Source organism: Microtus oregoni, unplaced genomic scaffold (assembly GCF_018167655.1).
Source record: "Microtus oregoni isolate MIOR12 unplaced genomic scaffold, Mior012 000003F_ref0000135, whole genome shotgun sequence".
Classification (NCBI taxonomy): domain Eukaryota; kingdom Metazoa; phylum Chordata; class Mammalia; order Rodentia; family Cricetidae; genus Microtus; species Microtus oregoni.
This window is the reverse complement of record NW_024543062.1, coordinates 39555970-39575335: the sequence shown is the minus strand read 5'-3', so window position 1 is coordinate 39575335 and position 19366 is coordinate 39555970. Positions and strand designations below refer to the sequence as shown.

At 44.0% G+C, this 19366-nt stretch overlaps 1 pseudogene; it reads right to left on the bottom strand.

Moving 5' to 3' along the window:
• Positions 1 to 15191: 15191 nt before the first annotated feature.
• LOC121446191 lies at positions 15192 to 18626 on the bottom strand (annotated as a pseudogene).
• Between the last annotated feature and the right edge of the window lie 740 nt (positions 18627 to 19366).

Sequence of the window (19366 nt, the reverse complement as noted above, 5' to 3'; positions counted from 1 at the left end):
TACATATTTTGAGTATCATATGGTAGTTAAACACATGCAAACACTGTGTTTTTGAGTGTATTCAAACATTCAAATCAGGGAGCATGTATGTATCCTCTTGAACATTTATCGCTTTCTTTGTACCAAAAACATTCAAAATCCTTTCTTCTAGTTTCTTTGAAATGTACATATACTATCTTGGGCTGTTCTGTTGTGCAATAATACAATAGAGCTGACTTCTACTTGCATTGCTTCACTTTAATATTTGTATCCACATAATTTCTAACATGATCCTTGTAAAATTGCTTGTATGTTTCCTGCTCACATTATCTTTGTATTGTAGCAAGCGGAGACAGAATACCTTGATTTTCACATATGATATAAAGTCTCCAAGGACCTTATCTCATGAATCCTACTGCTCCAATAAGACATCAGAGTATCTTTGTAATGGCAACAGAAAAGACCTGTCAATGCCAACTGTGCCAATAGGATGGCCAATGCTCAAGGTCATTTTGATGAAATTAGTAAGACCTTCCAGAAATAAAAAGTAAAAAGACAGCTGGATAAGGCTCAGTGGCAAAGAGTCTTCATTCCATGCAGGAGGAACTGGGTTTACTTCCCAATACAGGGTCCTGGGTGGGGCAGGAAGTACTATGAAAATCAAACAGAGGGAGGGTTTTTGCAGCTTACTAATTTTACTCTCATTCCTTATACAATTGTGGCCACCTTAAATTTCCAGTCTCAAGCATGCCTGACTACTGTGAATTACAGGACCAAACATCTAGGCATCCCATTTGTACCTGCTTTTTGCTGTAAGAAAAATGCAGATCTCCCGCCCCCCCCCCCCGTGTTTGTGTGTGTGTGTGTGTGTGGCGGGGGGGGGGGTGTCTACATGTGCCTGCTGGTTCACATAGCCCAGAATCTGAGCTGTTCCATGTTTACCTTCTTTCTCTCTCGCTCTCCCTTTCTTTCCACACCCACAGGCAGCTGGCAGGCTAAGAGTCCACCCAGAGCTTCTATCTGGCTGGCAGATTCCACTTCCTTCACAGCTTTGCTTATAATAGACAGTTTCTTTAAAGAGCCTCCAATTTCACATAAAAGAAACAAATAAATAAAGCAATTAATGCTTTCCTGCAGACCTAACAAGCAGAACTAGTGTTTCTTCCCATAGACCGGAGCTGCGTGTGGTCTTGAAGGCACAAAATTCCAAGTGATAACCTAGCTGGTAGGTATAAGAGGAAGCTCTTTGCTGATGCAAATAATTCCAAATAAACCAAATTAGACCAAATCAAAAATGCCCACATTTAATAAATGAAGCGCTCCTGGGTGTCTGGGAAAGCATTGCAGGGAAAAGACAAAGGGGAGCCCAGGCAAACCTGAGGCCATGTGTTCCTCCTCTGGGGAGGGGTCAGCACCTGCCAGGCTTTCCTGGAGGTGGAGTATGGATCAAGGTGACACACAGGGGAAGGGGGATTCCCAGCCAGATATTACATTCCAGACTCTTTGTATAAGAGGTAACAGTGAGCTGAGGTGATGCCTATAACCAAAGATTTGGGATCCTTTTTTGATAAAGGGACCTTGACTCAAGTCTGGCTACTTTCTGCAGGCATGGGGAGAACTGGGAGTTGGTGAGTTTGCACTCAGCGAGAGGTGTGGTTGGAGCAGCATCTGGTTTACTATCATCCTGGATCCTCAGGCAGCTGCTTTTTGAGGGAGATGTGTAAAAGGAGGGGAGGCCATTTGTTGGTCCCCGGCTGCTTGGCCCTGAAATGATCCCACAGAAACTGTATTAATTAAATTACTGCTTGGCCCATTAGCTCTAGTTTCTTATGGGCTAACTCTTTTAATTTAACCCATTTATATTAATCTTTATATTGCCACATGGCTGTGGCTTACCAGCTAAAGTTCCCAGTGTCTGTCTCCAATAGCTCCATGGCTTCTCTCTGATCCACCTCCTTTCTCCCAGCATACAGCCTTGCTTTCCCCACCTAGTTCTGTTCTTCCCTCCCATAGGCTCAAAGCACTTCTTTATTCATTAACCAAATAAAAGCACCACACAGACAGAAGGACCTCCCACACTAGAGATGAGAAGGCAGGTGGCTAGTAGAAAAAAAATGTTATTATTTGCCCTATAAAATGGGGCTAGCCATGGGAAATCATTAATTGCCACAAAGAATGGGACAGAAAAGTGCCCTGGTTGTATAGGTGAGGTTTGGTGTATAACTGGGTCACAGTAGCATATAAAACCAGACTTTAGTTGGTAGGTACCCTTGATCCAGGAGAATTGGTATCAATGGTGACTTCCCAGGAGCTGGTGCAGGTGTTTGGTGTTATCTGGAGAGTGCTTTGTAGGTTGGTCTTGGCCCAGGCAGCAGGAGTGACCTGTAAAATATTCTTGAAAGTGTCTGGGATTGGCCAAATGCTCTGGAGACTTAATTTTTACCAGACCTGATTTTTGATAAGAGAACTGGAGCAGATTTACATTTTGGTGTCATAGCAAAGGGTATGAACATTTTAAAAAACAAAGAGAATTAGGAACTCTGGATTTTAAAGATATACCTGCAACCTGTTAGTCCTGGACTATGAAACCCATTAAAGAGGCACACATGTGTATTTTAGTATTTAAACTTTATTAAATGTCATGGATGAAATAAGGTAACAGTACCTTAAGTTATCAAATGCCAATAGACAGATCTGGGAGGGACAAATGAGCAAAAACGAGACATCTTTTTAGCTACGCAGGCAATCCCAAATCCTCTCCTTGGTCCTTGATGATCACCAGTCTTAGAAGCAGTGCTTGCCATTAGCTGCTGAGTATGAGAGGCCCAAAGATTTTTCTGTGGGGTGGAGGGAGATTTAATCTACCTGGCTTGACAAGATAAAATTGATTCCCTAGCTGAAGCATCCAGGAAGCTGAAGAGGTGAAAGGCCGCTTTTTGCTGTATGAGTGGCTTTGCCAAGGGCAAGCCTAGAGGCAGAAGGTCCTTCTGTAACCACATATCTTCTTGGAGAAGCTATAGGGAGCTGCAGAAGCTGGCGTGTCTCTGTGTTAGAGGCTCTTTTGTTAAATGCCATACCCTCAGATCTGTAAAGGCACTTGAGAATTGGGTTCCAATACCTGTTATTTAAACTGGGCATATAAACTAAATTTAGATGTGCATTTTATCCAATGAGTTACAGTTTACCAATGCTAGTAAATATAAGAAGATTAAAAAGAATATTTTAATAAGTCAAATATACTAATATATGTGGGTAGTCTTATCCAAGATAGTGGTGGGGTCAAAATGGCAGTCACCCATGTGCTTGTATTTTCCAGAGCTCTTTTAGTCTGGAGTTATCTTAAAATGAGCACACATTCACACAGAAACATAAATTCACATACTTACACAGACATACTGTGGTCATATCATTCTAACAGAGAGACAAATAAAACACTTTTAGAAACCTGTGTCAGCTGACCAATTTAAAAAATCCTGGTGTAGGTAGATGGCAAAAGCCAATAAAGCACAGAGGTGATCCCATTAAGGACAAGATCAGCAGATGCTGTAGAGGGAACAGAAACATAAGGATGAAACATTTCTATACTTTTAGAGTGGAAGGACAGGGGAAAATGGATCCCTTGTAGAGAGTTCCTGCATGAGACAAACAGCAAACATCAGGGATGGGGGCGGGGAAGAACAGGAGTAATCCCGGTAGGCAGGTAGGCAACTAAAGCCAGGGAAGCACAGCAAACAGCTAGAGGGGAGAGGGGAAGGGACCCAGAGTAAGACAAACAGCAAATAGCTACAGAACAGGGAGGGGGCAGAGAGTGGGGCAGTAGCATGCTTCTAGAAACTGTGGGCTACAGAGCCTTGTTTGCTTTAGATGTTAGATATCCCCAATGTAAAAGGATTTTTGTAAAAGGCCACCCCCAAGGGCATTTTAGGCATCAGCTTTGAATTGCAAGAAACCATTAGAAGTCCATGCTGTGGGACTCAAGTCTGTCACAGTGTGTCTGCAGGAACAACCCTTACGTCAAAAATGGGGGTGCATGAGAAATGAGTGGGGACATCTTCAAACACCTACATCTCATCTCATCGAAAGTCCAGCTTTTGCAGGATGGGTCAGGCTTCTGGTGCATCCATGACTTCAACAGAAAACCCGAAAAGTGAACGGGTCACCCCGGGGACCCTACTGGCCACACACTTCAAAAAGGGGATCTCACCTGTAGCTGATCTTGACTGGTGGAGATCACAGGAAGGGGGTTTTCCAGCATGCAGTGCTGAGTCCATGGGAAACCACCATCTGTTAGGTATAATCTTAAGAGGAGCCTCTCTGCCAAGGCAAATAATTCTAATTAAACCAGATTAGACCAAATAAAAGTTGCTCAAGTTTAATAAATGCAGCACTCCAGGATGGCCAGAGCAGTATGGTGAGAGGAAGAGAGGGGGAGCCCATACAAAACCCTGGGTACCACATGTTCTTTTTCTCAGTGGCGGCCTAAATAGCCTGTAGGAGTGTTCTTGACTCTTCCTGGGGAGGGGTTAGCACTTGACGGGCTTCCCAGAGGTGAAGTCCAGACCAAGGTGACTCTCAGGGGGAGGGGATCTTCCCAGCTGGGTATTACCACCAGCCACTAGCTAACAGGGAGGCCCCATTTCCTCCTCCTCAGTCACTCCTCTCATCAGAAGCCACAAACACTCCACACCCAAGTTGGCCATGTCTCCCTTCTCCTTTCCTTGATGTCATGTGCACTTCAGACTGTTAACCAATTCTTTCCTGTAACATGTAGTTTTGGGGTCTCCCACAGCCCAGATAGTTGTTGAAGGTAGATACTCACATTGAAGGTGTATTCCTCCTGCTTCTTTCTCTCCCCTGTTCATGAGTGGTGTGTATGTGTGTGTGTGTGCGCTTGTGTGTGCGTGCGTGCATAGACATGCCTTCCAGGTTCTGTGTGTTTGAAGGTCAGAGGACAACTTCATGGAGTCGAATCACTACTTGAACCATTATGTGGGTTCCAGGGATTGAACTCAGATTTTTGGGCTTGCTCTCCAAACAACTCAATTGAATAAGGCATCCCTCAGTCACCACAAAGGTATAATTATCTGCCCATTCTTGGTATCAGATGTAATCTGCTAGTCTAGTCTGTAATGTTGCAATCTACTGACCTGGTCTGTCACCTGGGTATCCTGTCCCTGTAAGAGACAAGCTCTGCCCACTTCCAACCTCCCCCTCCCCTTCCACTGAGGCAAGTGGTCTTCAACCTCCTCTCCAGCCTGAGCTGTTGCTTTCTCTCTGTCTGCCCTTCTTCTGGAGAGGCATCTTATGCCTTTCTCATCTCTCCTTTTCCCTTCTCTCTTTCCCCTCTTCTCCCCTTTCATTCCCCCACCATAACCCACTAAATAAACTCTATACCCCAGCTCTCTCTGCATGGTGTATCTCTCTGTCTCTCTCCCACCACAGTCTCCCACCACCAAAGGGACCCACCAAGGCTTTGGGTGGCCCATTGCTGTCCCTTATGGGACAACTGACCCTCATGACTACAGCCTCAGGTCACAGGGCATTATAAATGATAATATCAGCTCTTGCCCTTCCTCCCTTTCTCTGGGACAGGTGTGGATTTCAGAGTACTGGTAGTTGCCTTCACTGATTTTCTGCTGAAATGGTTTTTCCTTAATCTCTCATGCCTGTGCCCAGCCCTTCACTATCTTCCATTAACACCCCTCTTCTGTTCAAACACAGTGCACCTCCCCGATCCTTGGTGCTTTGCTAGCTCCTGCCAAGGGTCACTACCCAGCTTTCCATTCTTGTTTTTCATTTGCTCCCTCACTGTGGAACCAGGAATTCAGTGTGATGCTTTATTTCACATGTATCAGAGGGCTTTACTCTGGTAGCTCACATGTCCCCCCTTAGTGGAGGTGGGTCTCCCACCCTCATTTTTGGTTTTGGGAGTTGTTGACCATTATTGTCCTCAGGGATCAGTGCTTTCATTCTCACTGCTTCTATTCTGCCTTTGGTAGGTCCAATCTTTCACCTCAAATAGGAAGAGCTATGCAGTCTGTGAATTCTGAATGTCTGTTTTTCCAGTAAATAGCAAGCCTGGAGTGGCAGACAGGGATAATTTCTGAGTGCTATTAATAGCTTAGAGATGTTAGGAGATGTGTTATTTCCACAAATATCACAGGGCATAAAGTGGATTAAGAACTCTTTAATGCACATGCTAGATGTTAATGCTATCCTAAAGCAAAGAAGCACTATTGGGGGAGAAGAATAAGGTGGCAGTAGCTGAAGGCAGTAGGGCTTCTAGTCAAGTACAGATTCTTCATAGACATGGTATGAGGGTGAGCAGATGGGTACAAGTGCTTGCTGCACAAGTATTATGATATGAATTTCAATCTTCGGAACCCATGTTAAAAAACCTGGGTGGAGAGAGAAAGATTACTGGGGCTTGCTGTGTTGCATAGCACTTGGCTCATTTGAAAGATCCTGTCTCTAGGGAATAACACAAAAAATGACAAAGCAGTATACCTGAAGTCTTGATTTGGCTTCCAGTCATAGACATATATTCCCCTTCCATGAACATCTGCTACACACGTCCAATACAAGTATATATCTGAGACACATTACACCACACACACACATGCACAAACACTCACTCGCACACACACTCACATACATGAACACACACAAACACACACATGCACGAGCACACACACAGAGGACACACACATTATATGGATTACCTTGTAAAATATACAGTTCAAACGAAGAATTGAGAGGATGTATGGCTGCCTGTTGGAAGCTATTGAGGAGTGCTCTTAATTACCAGCCATTTTAAGCCTTCGTCTACCAACATACATAGGACTGTATTTCTAGAGAACCCTCTGTCATCAACTGCCCAAGATAGGGATAAAAGCTGACTGTGAGTATTATATGGCTCCTCTCATCTTACAGAAAACTTAGCTCTGGCAAAATTTTTAGCTCACAGTCAAATTCACTATAATCTGGTTATGACAGCCTGGCATGTCTCGGGTAATAGCTTGTGTCTATAAGCCAAATGTATTAAGTAAGATTCTAGAACTTTCTGGAACTAGAAGGCTGTAGCTGTGTTGGGATGATGTGACACTATTGGAGCATCTCTCTGAATAATCAATGCCATTCTTTCCCTTCTACAGCTAGAAAATGATCACCAGGCCCAATTGCATAGTTAACACTTTTATTGCTGTAGCATCTGAAATTGCCAGCAACACATAAAGAACAATAAAATCCATAAGTGAAGAGTGTATGATTCCACTAACATTGGACATGGTTTCTCTTTCCTTTCTTTAGAGGGGCATGAGAAGTAACTGACCAATTGCCTGTTAAATAACCGAAAGAAAGAATTTATTAATTAGGGAATAAATAGAGTCAATCTCATGCCGAGGGAACTGGGGCTCTAAACAATCTACATGGTAGAAAAGTTAATTCTTCCTTGCAGTATTCAAAAACACATTGGTGGGAGAATCATCAAAATACAGTTGGTCTTGACATTTTTCTCTTGGGTGATGTTTACAAAAGATTCAAATTATATTATGAAGTAACAAATGAGATAAATATATTTTAATACTCCCATGCACACTCTGTCCCTGTCTCTCTTTCTGTGACTTTGACTTTGTCTGGGCAGTCTTTATTTGTAGTAGTATTATGAGCTGCAGGGCTGTGTCCCCAGCACCCTGGCCGCCTGGCTAGCTTATGCCCTGAAATAACAACACACAAATTGTATTCATTTAAACACTGCTTGGCCCTTTAGCTCTAGCCAGTAATGGCTAATTCTGATATCCCGATCAACCCATCTCTAATAATCTGTGAGCACTGGTCTTACCGGGAAGATTCTAGCCTACGTCCATCCTGGTCGGAGCTGAATCGCATCTGTGTCAGAGAGCAGAGCTCTCACATCCGCCCAGGAGAGCGGAGCATGGCGTCACTCTCAGAGGCATCTGCTCCCGAGAGGAGAGCTGTCGAGTCTGTGCTCACTTCCTCTTCCTCCCAGCATTCTGTTCTGTTTTCTCCACCCACCTGTGTTCTAACCTATGAGGGCCAGCCAAGCAGTTTCTTTATTTCTTAACCAATGAAATCAACAGATTGATATATGACACTCCCACATCATTTATTCTAGGTCTACTTAGTGTCCCTCAACAGTTTGAGGCTCTTTTGTTGCCAGAGAGAAATCTGTAGATTTGAGATCCCAATTTTTTCCAATATTTCCAGAAAAGCAGTCAATTATGCAATTCACAATTGACTTACATATCTCCTTTCACACATCATTGATAATAGATGTCTCTGCTCATTGAGTTGGGCTCAATATACATATTAGCACTGAAGGAAGTTTAGTTTCTCCTAGAACACTAACAGTATTGTAGAGAAAGGCAGAAGAAGTGGATAGGAACTATTGTAGCTCTGCCCTCAACAGAAAAACAGAGTTCTTCAGACAATTTAGTAGAAAATAATAAAATTTCCTACCAACTATAAAGTATTAAGTTAACAGAACAGATAAACCAGTATGGTTACTTTTCAGTATGAGATGTGTTTTAGAGTTAATCAAAGAATTATCGGTGAGCAAGAGTCAATAGTTCCCTGCCTTTCCTAGCTGGCAGCCAGTGCTGTCTGGTCTGGGTACCCTCAGTTTACCCTAGGGTTGCAATGTTACAGCCAGTCTATAGACTGATTCTACTTAGAAAAATAGGGACTCTCCAGTTCCAAGATACATACTAGATAAGGATTTACATCCTGACCCAATATGATGGTAAATCTGGGAGCAATACTATACGCTGGGGAGATTGTGCCTTCGAGAAAATTCTGCCAATGACAACTAAAGGGGGCAGAAAAAAAAATAAGGGACACAAAAACCACTGCTTTGTTGCAAATTTACATTGTTCATTTTGTCTTTTTTCCTGCTGTAACACCCGGCTTTGCAGGGTTGTAAAATACACTGCTTCACTGTCGCTACGCTGAATATTCAGCACTCGTATTATGAAGCAGGAATCATTGTCTCCACCTGCAATTATGAAAGAAGTCTAGTATTTAACCAAGGATGTAAAATAATAATACTACTAAGCAAATTTTTAAACATTGAATCTTTTGGGTTAATTAAATTGCATAACATTTAAGTAAGGCACTTGAATTATTTGACATGTGTGCTACCTAACACAATGCAACTTTACAAAGATGACTGTGCAGGTGTACAGCATGACTGGATTTAATCAGATAATGGGACTCAAGTTATTCTTCATCCACTTAATTATGGAATAGCCTTCCAAACTTTAGAAGAGATTATCAAATAAGTTGAGGCTAAGATTGAGATGTTGCTTTCTTTTGTTTACTTCTTCTTTATTTCTATTGTATTTTTTTAATTGCCAGACTATATTATATTTTTCCTTTTTCTTGTGATTGGAGTATCAGCTGACTAGAGGTTGGCTATCTTAAAGAGGTCCATCACTCTTCATATGTCTTGTTATCTATCTCTTTGGCATGCTCCGAATGATAAACAATGGTAGTCCCCTTCTGCCTGTTTCTATCTGAGGCATTTTCAGTTTGTATTCACAAATTCTTAAAACTAGAGTATTAAATGTTTCCATTGACAATTAAAATGTGACCAATAAAAACTAACATGAAAAGTTTCCTTTATGGTTTACATTGGCATTAACATCTCCCAAATTCAGTCTTTTGAATAGATTTTATAGCTTATTGAACCAGTTGACATTTGTGTCAGAGAGCACACAAAAATAGTCTTATCAGAGCAGAAAATAAAATCTTGACCTATGGAACTCCTGTTAAGTGTTAGGGATGAAATCAGAATCTTAAATATTTTTCAATTAAAATACAATCACACCATTTTCTCCTTCCTTTTCTTTCTAACCCCTTTTATGTGCCTTCACCTTGTTCTCTCCCTAATTCATGGCTTCTTTTACTTTGTTACATATATATTACAGATATATATATATATATATATATATATATATATATAATTTGTATAAAATGGATAATAAATTAGGGGCTGATCTTCAGGGAAGACTCTTCTACTTTAAGAAGCCCTTATTTGCCCATAGATCTTGTTTAGGTATGGGGTCCCATGAGATTTTATCCTTCCACATTAACCTATCTATTGTTATTCTCCAGGTACTGTTTAAACAGCCATATTATTGAAGTATCATGAGTGCTCCCTGTCATTTCTAGTAGAAATGATCACAGAGTAGACATTCTGGTCCTCTGACTCTCAAAATCTTTTTTCTTTTTCTTTTATTATTTTTTTTCTTTTTTGGGTTTTCAAGACAGAGTTTCAATGTAGCTTTGGCGCCTGTGCTGGAACTAGCTTGTAGACCAGGCTGACCTTGAACTCAGAGATCCACCTCCTGAGTGCTGGTATTAAAGTCATGTACCACTATCACCCGACTTCCCATTATCTTTATTGCCCTCTCTTCCATGATGCTTTCTGAGCTGTCGGTACAGGAGTTGTTTTGTAGATGAATCCATTGTGTCTGAACAGTCCATAAAAGCTTTTGTTAAATATTAAGAATTATGCAGAATTGATTATATATATCTTCTGTTGTGTCCAAGATGGGGACAGACCACCAAGTCTAATAAACCAAAAGCAAACTTTATTCCAGAATCCAGATTCCAGGAAAAAATAAAATAAAAAATCTCCATGGGGCACAAAAAGTTTATCAACTTCCTGAGACCACAGCCAAAGATGGATTCTGTAAGGTAGTGGCAAAGGCTGGTTTCTGAACCCTTTTTATAGTAGGGACACCAAGCATTAGGTCTGAACAAAAGAATTTTAAAAATATCAGGTAAAACTCAAAAACAGATTGCATTATTATATAATCTTCATTAACAGAGTTTTTAGTGTTTGTACTTAATCTATTGTCTTCCTTGGTACTTTCAGGTAGTGAAGTGTTTACTAAAACCCTGTGCTCTCCTCTTTGATGCAACCAGTTTCACATAGCAGGGAAAATGAATAACACAAAGGTCATATATCTGTCTTCTAAAAGTTAACTCAGCTCATATCTGTCATTAATTAAGGATGGCCAGGGGTGTCAGGCTCTCGGTTTGCAGAGAGAAGCTTCAGCCTTGTAAAGCAGAGTAACCCACTGTTAGTAATTAATCCATAAGCTGCTGAGAAAGCTACTGACAATCTGTTCTCATCTTCCTAGGCTTAAAACTTTATATTTCTTCATTTATATATTCTTATTTCTGGAATCTACATTTTTATATTCTTATTCTTGGACCCTTCATTGCCAAAGAATGGAAGCAGTCAACTTATAAACCAAAACAATGACTAGGATGGCAAGATGTTCCTACAGGTGAAACAGTGGTACCTGAAATGGATTTTCTGCGAGTCTCTGAGACTGCTGGGGACCTGAAAGCAACCAGTCCCAGAGACCACGTGGCAGGGAAGGTGGCTGGTCCTTGGCAGCAACAAATGGATAGGCGTTGGGTGGGAGACACAGAGATAGCCACACCATACAGAATGAAATTGGACAGTTATTAAGGTGGGTTATGGAGGGGAAGGAAAAGGGGGAGAAGGGAGGAAGAGAGAGGGGGAGGGGAGAGAGGGGGGAGAGTCTGCCTCTCCTAGAGAGGGGAGAGGAAGAGAGAGAGAGTGGGGCAAAGGCTGCAAGCAGGAAGAAACTGGGCATGGCTTGTCTCTTAAAGAGACAGAACATTATATTCCCATCTCTTTTTTATAATAAAAAGTGGGGGATTAGCACCACAGGTTAAAGGAATTGGGTCAATGGATTCTCAAGGCTTCTTCCTGCTTATTTGTGGGTGTTGTCTTTGGGGGGACCTGAGAAGGCTGGGTACTGGCTACATCCTGGCATAGTTGTTCTCTTTGCTCCTGTCCTGGTGTTTGTGGTATGGAAATGTCCACTGTATCCTATACCTGTTTGAGATATTGACAGAACATAGGGCAAAGTTAAATTAAGGGAAAAAATAATTAGGATCAGGGAATTGAGGTGGGTGTATCTGACCTCTTTAACGTGGATCCTTCAGTTCGGCTCCCTGGAATGTATAAGATTTCTATGGGTTTGTGAAAACAGAAGTTTTAGACATATACATTGTATAAAAGTAGCATATTTATGTCAGAATTACTGTTACAGATATTTTTGCACAATTAAAAGTATTTTTAAGACTATGGAAGGCAGCATGAGAGAGAAATTTGATCTGAAATTTATTTGATAAGGTTGTCCTTTTAAAGTGACAAAACCTCTCAGCTGTCAAACTGCATCAGAGATCTTTAAGAAGGATAAAATTTTACTTGAGTTACTGATTAAAAAATGACAGAGAACTTATTTGGTTGATACCCAGAGCTACTCTTCAGAGTCCTCCATGGTTGCTGAAGGTCGCATTTGCCTTTTGCTGTTTAGCGCAAGGCCTGCCAGGCGCTAGAAAATCCTGTGGGCTGAGAAATCTATAGGAAGACAAGCCTACTTTGACCTGAGTAGCTAGGCTGCTGATTCCAGCAATTCTGTTCACATTAGGAGATCTTCAATTTAGATGCAAGGCAGTTTTTCCCAGTGGTCAGCACTTGGCAGTTGAAGTGAACTATGGATGGACGTTGTTCTGTGCCCATTTGTCTTCTTTGGTGGAAGTAGAGTGCTGCTTGGAGCCAACCTGTCTCTTTTTGTTATGAAAAGTTTTTTAATGATTAAATATCTATATCATATTCCCCAGATCTCTGAGCAGTTGAGGGCTGTTTATTAGGTATAACTACAGTATAGAATCTACCTGGAGAGCTATGTCTGAGCTTGACCACATTGGCTCTCAACTTAACAGGTAAGATTTACACTCGTAAAAAGACAGAAAGAAGAAGAAACTGCTTGCAATAGAAGGTTAAGGGCATAACTGAATAGTAGAAAACATCTTAATATATTCTAAATGAGGGTTGGGTTAAATATAAGGTATTTTTGTAAAAGAGACTTAAAAGTACATACAAGTTTAAAACCTGAGACTTATTGTTTTTGTAGTCTGAAATGAGATGCAATGAGCAATTATAACATTAAGCATAGGTGTATTTAAGTTACATATATGAATACATACAGAAAGAGTGAACAGGAATTAGGCCAAGTGGATGTTCTTGGTGGGCCCTACCAAAGGCATGCCACTGTGCAAAACACATGTAACAGAGTCAACAAGAGGAATTTAGTGAAAAAAAAAAAACCATAAGTAAACCAGGGGACAAGGCAGGGTATACTTCAGTAAAGATGGGAGAACCTGGTCACCTGACCTGGTTCGGAGGTAAGGTAACAGAGTTAACAGTGGAGAAACAGGCAGGGAATACCTCAGTAAAGATCTCAGAACTTGGTTACCTGGCCTGGCTCTCAGCCAAGATGGTGATGAAGTCACCTGACCCCAGTGAAAATGGCAGTGGTCACATGTTGTATGGGAAAAGTCACAATTTTTTCTTTTTTTGGAGTTTTTCGAGACAGGGTTTCTCTGTAGCTTTGGAGCCTATCCTGGAACTAGCTCTTGTAGACCAGGCTGGTCTCAAGTCACAATTTTTGAGATGTAGGGAGTTTAAGTTTAATAAGAGAGACCTAGAGATGTGACCCACCCTGTGGCTAAGCCACCCTGCCACAAGCCACCATAAACTGCACCATACCATGGCTGGAATTGAAAAAAAGCCAGATGAAATTGAAAAAAGCCAGGAGACTGATATAGATAGCTTGCTACACACAGCTGAAATTGTGAAAATCCACGAAACACCATTAGGCACACTGTGAGATGTCTCTCAACTGTGGTGGGGTGTGAATCAGTGTGAACATCACAGAGACCCATGGGCCGGGCATCCCCTAACCCCAGGTGGGGTGCTATGGCCTGGTTGAATCTGGTCGGGGTGACTCAGAAGCCAGAGAAGCCAGAGGCCGCTTTGAGCGGCCTTTTATGGCAAGAAAATAAAAGGAAAAGAAATGGAAAAAAAAGAAAAAGAAGAATCTATCAGATGCACTGCACAGAATGTACAGTGCTAGCATGGCTGACTGACCCCGGGTCAGTCCAAACACGATGTTAGCTGAGGGAAGGAACCATAGCAGAATGGGGGAGACTTACCAATGGAAGCCTGTGGTGGGAGTAGGAAAAAAACCGGGTTCAGGAGTTTTGTCATGGCACCAATGAAATGGATTTGCTGCAAGTCTCTGGGACTGCTGGGGACCTGAAAGAAGCCAGTCCCAGAGATCATGCGGCAGGGAAGGTGGCTGGTCCCCAGTGGCAACAAACGAATAGGTGGCAGGTGGGAGACACAGAGATAGGCACACCATACAGAGTGAAATTGAACATTTATTAAGGTAGGTTATGGAGGGGAAGGAAAATGGGGAGAAGGGGAGAGAGAGAGGGGGAGGGAGGGAGGGAGAGAGAGAGAGAGAGAGAAGGAGAAAGGCTGCCTCTCTGAGAGAGGGGACAAGAAGAGAAAGAGAGTGGGGCTGAGGCTGCAAGCAGGAAAGGAGTGGGCATGGCTTGTCTCTTAAAGAGACAGAACATTACAGTACCCATGTCTAATTGGACTCAACAGTAGGTGAACCACGCCTGGTATTGAAAGCTGAAAGACCCTCGATGAGGACCTCTTTTCGGGAGGAGACCTCCCCAACGCCAAGGAACAGGCCGAGACCGCACGGATGCAAATCGCAAGAGGTTTATTGAGTAGACACAGGTACCTGTGGGCAGCAAGATCTCTCGGAAGATTTGAGCGCCTGCCAACTGGAGGGCCGGCTTTTTATAGGAAAGAGCAAAAAGCAAGTTTACAGAAGCAAAAGCGTGGTTATCGGTCGACCGGAATGAGGCGGGGGCATGAATGGTTTCCTCTCTCAGCATGGGTGTCAGCAAGAAGCAAGTTTACAGAAGCAAAAGCGTGGTTATCGGAATGTGGCGGGGGGGGGGGGGGCATGAATGGTTTCCTCTCTCAGCATGGATGCCTGGCAACAATCATCCTGTTCCTATCTTATAGCTAACCTGCTTTGTTGACATCCTATCTTATTGATATCTTGCCTTGCAGTCTTCCTATCTCTATCTCCTGCTCTCTCAGGCACATGGAATGTTCTTACGGGAGCAGGCTGGCTGCTGATCTGGAGAATTTTTTTTTAAAAAACAAACAGGACGTTCCCCCCGGGAGCATGCTAGCTGAGGGTTTTGAGGAGGGGGTCTGTAGGGTCTTTCATTCCCCCCCCTTTTTTTTGTTGAGTTTAATCTTTTACTCAAAGCAATTACAGAACCTCGGTTTCTTGTTGTGGTAACATGTGATACTGATGGGCCTGAATGACTGACAGCCTGTCTTTTATAAACTGGACCAGGCGGTTTAAGATGCAGGGCCCAAACAGGAGTATCAGAAGAAGGATAATCAAGGGACCCATCAAAGAAGACAATAGAGTTGTAAACCAGGGAGACTTATAAAACCATCCTTCGAACCATCCTTGTTGTGATTCAAACAGCTTTTGTCTCTGTCTTAACCTCTCTCTAAGCTTTGTCATATTGTCTCAGCCCAGTGTGGTCCGCATAGAAGCAGCATTCCTCTTTGAGTGCTGCACATAACCCTCCCTCTCGCAAAAACGACATGTCTAGCCCCCTCCTGTTTTGTAGGACTACCTCTGAGAGGGAGGTTAATGACTTTTCGAGTGCGCTAACCGATTCTTCCAGTGCCTTGATATCAGTATGCATGGCTGCCTGAAGTTGTCTAAATTGGCTGGTCTCCATAAGAGCGGTGGTCCCTGTGCCCACCCCTGCCGCTATTCCCCCCATAGTGATGCCTCCCAGCAATAAGGCCAAAGTTAGGGAGGCTGGTTCTCTCCTAAATCGGGGTCTCCCTTCAAAATGACTATAGATGTATTCAGGATCATGGTATGTAACTTTGGGCCATAATTCAATTAGAACGCAGTAATCAGAGGTTTCACTGAGCACAGCAGCTGAAACGCATGGGGTTAATCCAGTACTGCATGCCCTATAGGTCCCTTTGGAGGCAGCTAGGTAATAGGTTCCTCTGGACACCTTTTGGGTAGAATTACATAAGGCCTGGTGGGTTTTGGGAATAGTCCCTATGCAAAGTCCCTGTCCAGATACTTCAGACAGAGTCAGCTTATGCTGGGGGATGGAAGTGCAGCTGGTGGGTGCAGAGGTTTGGTTGGTGTAGTTACCTAGAACGGCCACTCCTTCATAGTAAGGGGGTCTTGAGACCAGACATAGCCAGCAATCTTGGGTCTTGTTCAGATCTGTGAAATTGAGAGCCAGATAGGCTCCTTGTACCAAGTTGAGTAGTCTATCCCCTGTTCCAGGTTGACAGGGAGACAGGGTAGTGGTAGTAGTGGTGGGTGTGCTAGGGGTACTATTGCTGGCTAAGGGGGTCATTGAGGTATTATGATGTGCTGCTGGGGGTAAGGCTTGTGCTGGCTGAGAAGGGGATTTTTGTTCTGGTAAGACTGGATTTGGCCCTATTGATAGCTGAGGGCCTGCATTCATCACCTGTCGGGTTAATGAAAACAGTGACAGGATCATATCCAGAACGGTATAGGCGCAATCCCCATGATTTGGGTCCGTCCCAAGAGGCCTTTTTCCCTTACGTGGTGAAATCTAGGACTAAGGGGTTGCATCTACTTCCTGGGGTGGCGCCCTGGACATTGGTAGCGGTAGCAGTATCATAGCAGGGGCCACAAGCTTTTCCTCCGCAAGTCCAGGGCCCCCTTCCCGAGTACACAGGTGTGGTTCCTCATCTGAGCGTGATTAGATCCCAGGTGGAGGAGGGTTTCCAGTAAGCCTCCCCCGTCATTTCGCAACCCCATTGGGTACAGTAACCGTCCCCCGGCCCTCCACACCCCTTTTGTGTGTTTTGTCCTGGACAAACATAAAAGTCTTTGTTCCTGGTCCCATGCCACGCCCCCCCCCCCCCCCCCCCCGATGATGGCAGCCATATCCTGGGAATGGTTCCTGATCTGAGGGGTTCCAAGACTCTCCCACCAAATCACAAAGGTCAAAGTACAGGGTTGGGAAAGCATCCGTCATCATTCCCAACAGGGAGGTGGTATTGGCTACTTTTCCTGTCATGAGATTTGTAACCCTCCAGGTTATATTGAAAACCTGGTGCGGGCTATTTTCTTGTGTCGCCATCCCCAGTCTTAGTAGGGCCCATATAATAGTCAAAGGGCCCCACAGGTAAGCCTTAGGTTTAAGGGGTTTTGAGTGCGTTGGATTCTCCGTGCTGGGGTCGCAGCGGGCTCCGCTTTCTCAGCTGTATGGGCTGCCTTAACGTGCGAGGCGTGGATCCAGGCTGCGATGCCGTCAACCTTCAGTGCCGTTGGAGTGGTCAGAAGGACAGTGTAAGGGCCTTTCCACCGAGGTTCCAAGTTTTTGGTCTGGTGTCTGCAGACCCAAACAGTATCTCCTATCTGGAAGGGATGCAGTACCACCGGCTGCTTCAGTTGGTCTCGGTAAGCAGCGGCGAGTGGCTTCTAGACCTCTTTGCACAATCTGTAACGCCTGTAAATGGGCTTCCAGAGAAGAACTGTCAGCAAAATCGGCAATGTTTGAATCAAAGAAATTTATAAATGGGGGAGGAGCTCCATATAGGATTTCAAAAGGTGTCAGTCCATGAGGCCCCGGAGTGTTGCGGGCTCTGTACAGGGCCAGTCTCTAGTGCCAGTTGCAAGCGTTAATTTGGATAAGGTCTCCTTAATTGTTCTATTCATGCGTTCTACCTGCCCTGAACTTTGGGGTCTATACGCACAATGTAATTTCCATTCGACCCCTAGGAGTTTGGCCACCAACTGACTTACCTGGAAGACGAAGGCAGGGCCATTATCGGTGCCTAAGACTTGAGGCATTCCGTACCTGGGAAAGATTTCTTCCAAGAGCTTTTTGGTCACCACCTTTGCGGTTTCGTGTTTGGTGGGAAAGGCTTCCACCCATCCTGAAAAAGTGTCTATGAACACCAAGAGGTATCTGTACCCATAGAGACCTGGCTTAACCTCTGTAAAGTCGATCTCCCAATGTACTCCAGGACGATGTCCCCATACCCGAACTCCTGGACCAAGCTTGGTTCTGCCTGCGTTTACCTGAGCGCAGGCTTGGCATTCATCAATCACTTTTTGCAGGGCTCCATTCCTGTTCAGGAGGTGTTGGCCTGACTCCTGTCTGTCCAACAAGGTCTTCATCTTCTTTGGCCCCAAATGGGTCAATTTATGTAAGCAGTCTATTATTTTATAAGTATGTTTTGTTGGCATAACAATCTTTTCCTTAAAAACCCAATGTTGCTTTTTGGGGTCATATGTTGCCCCCATTTTCTTTAGGAGATCAATGTCCTCTGTACTATAGGGTAGCGAACTGGAGGCTGGGGCCTCTTTCGGGTTCATCAAGGGGAAAGCTTGGGAGGTCTTGGTTGATTTCATAGCAATCTCTCGAGCAGTGTCATCTGCCAGTCTATTTCCCTTTGCCTCAGGGCTATGGCCTTTATGATGCACAGGGCAGTGCATAATACTTAATTTTGGGGGCAAAAATAAGGCCTTTAGGAGTGCCAGTATTTCAAGTTTGTTCTTAATTTCCTTTCCTTCTGAGGTCAGCAGCCCACGTCTTTGATAAATTTCCCCATGTATGTGAGCCGTGGCGAAGGCATATCGGCTATCCATATAAACATTTAGCCTCTTACTTTCTGCCATCCGGAGTGCCTGGGTCAGAGCGATGAGTTCAGCCCTCTGGGCGGAGGTGCCTGCGGGGAGGGCTTCAGCCCAAATTACCTCAGTCTCCGTTGTCACTGCCGCCACCGCTCTTCGTTCCCCATTTGCCAGGAAACTGCTGCCATCCGTATACCAAGTATAGTCAGCATCTCAGAGGGGTTGATCCGTCAGGTCTGGCCTGGTCCCATGTATTTCCGCAAGGATCTGGAGGCAGTCATGGTGTTGGGCTTCCTCCGGCAGGGGGAGCAAGGTCGCGGGATTAAGAGCGACCACAGGTGCGAAGTGCACCCGGTCCATATCCAGGAGCATTGCTTGGTAATGAGTCATGTGGGCATTAGAGAGCCAGTGGTCTGGAGGCTGTTTGACCAGGGCCTCCACCACATGGGGTGCCAGGATAGTCAATGGCTGGCCCAGAGTCAGTTTACCCATGTCCTTGGTGAGAACTGCAATAGCTGCTACCATTCGCAGACAGGGCGGCCACCCTGAAGCTACTGTGTCAAGTTTCTTTGAGAAGTAAGCTACAGGACGCCTCCCAGGGCCCAGTTTTTAAGTTAGGACCCCTTTAGCGTGACCCTATTTTTCATCCACGAACAAATCGAAAGACTTGGTAATGTCAGGGAGGCCTAGAGCAGGGGAGGCTAACAAGGCTTTCTTAACGTTTTTGAAAGCCCTCTGTTGGTCCTTCCCCCAATCAAACATTGTTCCTTGTTTAGTTAATGGAT